The 2,924-nt window shown below is 38.6% G+C and overlaps 1 pseudogene; it reads right to left on the bottom strand.

Moving 5' to 3' along the window:
• Positions 1-811: 811 nt before the first annotated feature.
• LOC100390115 (ribosomal protein L6 pseudogene) lies at positions 812-2,187 on the bottom strand (annotated as a pseudogene).
• Positions 2,188-2,924: the final 737 nt, after the last annotated feature.

The following is a 2,924-nucleotide window of genomic DNA, read 5'->3' as shown; positions in this document are numbered from 1 at the left end:
TATACGTTGCTGGTGGGAGTGCAATAGTACAGTCATTTGGAAAACAGTCTGACTATTCCTAAAAAAAAAAGTTAGAATTGCCATATAACCCAGCAATTTTGCTTCTAGATATATACCCAAGAATTGAAAACATATGTTCACACAAAACTTGTACCTGAATGGTCAAAGCAGTATTATTCATAATTGCCAAGAGGTAGAAAAGAGCCAGATGTCCATCATCAGCTGATGACTAGCTAAACAAAATGGGCCATATCTACGTATGGAATAATATTCAGCCATAAAAATGAATGAAGCACTGACACGTGCTACCTGTGTTTTTCATTTAGCTAAGGTTTCTAAAAATAAGAAAACGTCTGTGCTATTGCTAATATGACATGCTGTACCTGGGTAAATTTCTCTGGGAACATCAAGACTCAAATACACAAAATAATAAAACAGGCCACATCATTACAACAGGTCTCATCTAATTCACCGGAGTCATTTGATTACTCAACTGGTTGCCTTTAAGCCTAGATTCATTCCTCAAAACTGTGATGTAAACTGAGGTTATCATATTACTATTACTTTTGATGAACTCTAGAAACCTTAGTTAAATGAAAAAAGACAAAGACAACTACATATTGTGTTATTAGAATTTAAACAACATTTTTTCATATGTTTATTGGCCTCCAAAACCTAAAATGCAATTAAAAAAAAAAGAATTTAAACAACAGAGAGAGACTCTGTAAAATTAAATGATGTTTATTTCAGAATAAGCATTGAATAGGAATACAGTAGGCATATTTCGGAAGGTAAAGGGAGACAAGTGTTTTAGAAGAAAATGAAGAGGATTATACAAGTTATTTTGAAATAATTATCCTTGGCTACAAGGACCTGAACAAGGGTAGCACACATCCAAGGCTGGACAGGCAGGGGCTGGACAGATGCTGTCGCAGCAGCACTTTTTTTGTGTAAGATTGTGGTGGCCCTTTGGCAAGGTTGCATTTTTGCAGTCTTTTGTGATAGTTCTTGTTACCAGATAGACATGTGTGAGCTTTTTTCCTTTAGGGTCTTCACCGGCTCTATTTGTCAGGATTTTCAGACAAGTGACTTCATTTTGATTTTCAGAACTTTTACATTTCCCCCTTTTGATTGAGATCTTTCTCTGAAAGTATGGCTCATCAGTAATCCTGTAGTTTAGGTTTTGGTTATGTCTTGGTGTCAAAATGGACCTGACACGGGTTGGTCTGCTCCCACATTGGAGGGAGCAATAGACAGCTAGGAGTCAGTGTTGAAACTCTTTTTTTTTTTTTTTCAAAGGTAATCAGTTATTTAATTAGATTATTAGGACATTTAAAACACCAATTTGTGAGGATAAATTCCATTTGTCAGGGCAAACACAGATCGCAGGTAGCCCTGGAGGTGAGGAACAGCTTTGATTTTTGGTAAAACTTGTGAGTCCACAGCTTTCTGATCAATCTTGCGCTGCTCTGTAATCTTGTATTTCTCTTTTTCTGTGTCGAAGATCTCATCTTCCTGGTGTCTGGGCTTCCGCAGCTTCTTCTTCTTGAAGTAAGCATCAGTAAGATGTTTTGGGATTTTTACATTGCTGATATCAATTTTGGTTGAGGTGGTAACGACAATTTTCTGGTGCGTTTTTCGCAGAGGAACTCGATTGAGGACCAGAGGTCCAGTCAGAAGTAACAAGCCACTAGCCAGCTGCTTCAGGAAAACCACCCTCTTGCCCCTGTGGCATCCAGTGAGGATGATCAGAATGGTCCCGGGGGTAATGCTGGCTCGCAGTTTTCTCATGTGCTGACTAAAGGATTTTTTGCCATGGCTCAACAGCTTTTGAGGCACATCTTCGGTAGGATAATACCTAGGCATTTTGCGAAGTTTAACCACCCGGGTGCCGCTGTTTTTGTCACCACCAACTGGTTTTGTAACAGTTGCAAGAACCTTCTCCTTTTTCTTTTCAACCTTGGATTTAGCCGCTGAGTACCTCCTCTTGTACAAGGCTTTTCTGGAATACATGGCAGATCATGGATACCTGCCAATTCCTCTGACAAGAACAGAATTGCGGCTGCAATGGGGCTTCCACTTCTTGGGCTTTTTAGCCTTGAGGCTACCCTTTTTCACTTTGCTACCAGCATCAGCCTTCTTGGCTTCAGGTTTCTTCTCTTTAGTATCCGGCTTCTCAACTTTTTCACCTGCCTTCTTGCAAGATGGGAATGAGCCGAAACTCCTATAGCCACATTTGAGCCACAGGGAATTTCTCAGAGTGGCTTTCAGGGTAAGTCTACCTGCAGACCATTGTTATGTTTAATTTTGTCTGTTCCCTAAACGTTGATCATCATCTCAAAGTGCTGGGCCAGCATTCTGTCGTTAGGATTTGGATTGTAGAAATTTGACAAGCAATGGTACAAAGTTCAAAAAAAGAGAAAGGAAAAGAAAATACAAAGTAAAGTAATAGTAATATGATAAAATCAGTTTATATAACAGTTTTGAGGCAATGAATCTAGGCTTAAAGGCAACCAGTTGAGTAATCAAATGACTACGGTTAATTAGATGAGACCTGTTGTAATGATGTGGCCTGTTTTATTATTTTGTGTACTTGAGTCTCAGTGTTCTCAGAGAATGTATTCAGGTACAGCATGTAATATTAGCAATAGCACAGACATTTTCTTGTTTAACCAATAGATACTGTAGAGTATTTCTATCATCTAGTATCTCATGCCGGGTTTGAATTAAAGCAGAATGAGCAATAGATTTATTGGGGATATTGTTAAAGTTACTCACTGGGTGGACTAAAATATTTTTTAGGTCAGATTCTGCCAAGTTACCCCCAGTAGTATCTGTGAAACTTTAATTACATGATTATCCTGCCAAGTGAAAGAGGTAGGTATAAATGAGAAAATAACTAAGAGGAGCTGCAGTCCCTTTAT

Source organism: Callithrix jacchus, chromosome 19, assembly GCF_049354715.1.
Source record: "Callithrix jacchus isolate 240 chromosome 19, calJac240_pri, whole genome shotgun sequence".
NCBI lineage: Eukaryota > Metazoa > Chordata > Mammalia > Primates > Cebidae > Callithrix > Callithrix jacchus.
The sequence above is the reverse complement of the archived record's forward strand: the minus strand, read 5'-3'. Positions and strand labels throughout refer to the sequence as shown.